Here is a 734-nt window from a genome sequence, read left to right on the forward strand (position 1 = left end):
GGCTGAGCTGACTTTGTGGCCTTCAGGGGTCACCCACAGGGACCAGACCCCACAGGGACCAGCAGTGCAAGTCAGACAGGGAGAGTCTGAGGAGGAGAGCGCTCTCTCGCAGAGGCCACGGGGAAGGTAGTGAGGCTGCTGGCAGGGGAGGGGAGCAAGCGGAACAAAGACCCTGGGGGCACTCGAGACTCAGATGGGAGAAGAGGTTAGAGTTGACCTTGGCCAGCTTTCCTAGGTCAAGATCTCAACGGATGGCAGGGACACCAGAGAGGGACATGGGGGAGGGGACCGCACCCCCAGCCCCACTCCCAGCCCAGGCCAAGCTACCACCCAGGCGGGCTGAGCAGGTCTCCTGTGTTTTCCCTGAGGCCGGAGAGCTGCACTTTTATCCGAATCTGCACCCTCTCAACAGGCCCCGCCGGCCCGGGTCAGCCCCAGTCCCTGCCTGCGTGCTGGAGGAGAGCGGAGACCTGGCAGGGCCAGGAACGGCAGCCTTCCCAGGAACAGAATGGGTTAAGGGATGAGCTGGCCTGCTGCTCTGGGGCTGCAGCTGGTCTCCGAGCCCCCGGGAGGCTCTGTCAGCTGCCCAGCCCCCCAGCAGGGAAGCCCAGACCTGGGAACAGGACAGCTGCCCTGGGCCCCACCGGCCACAGGCGGGAGGGAGAGGCTCTCCCCCACCCCCCGCGGACCGCCATGTGCTCGCTGGGATGGAGGCCACGGGGAGAGCAGCGGCG

The sequence above is a fragment of the Myotis davidii genome, unplaced genomic scaffold, assembly GCF_000327345.1.
Source record: "Myotis davidii unplaced genomic scaffold, ASM32734v1 scaffold328, whole genome shotgun sequence".
In the NCBI taxonomy this organism is placed as follows: Eukaryota; Metazoa; Chordata; class Mammalia; order Chiroptera; family Vespertilionidae; genus Myotis; species Myotis davidii.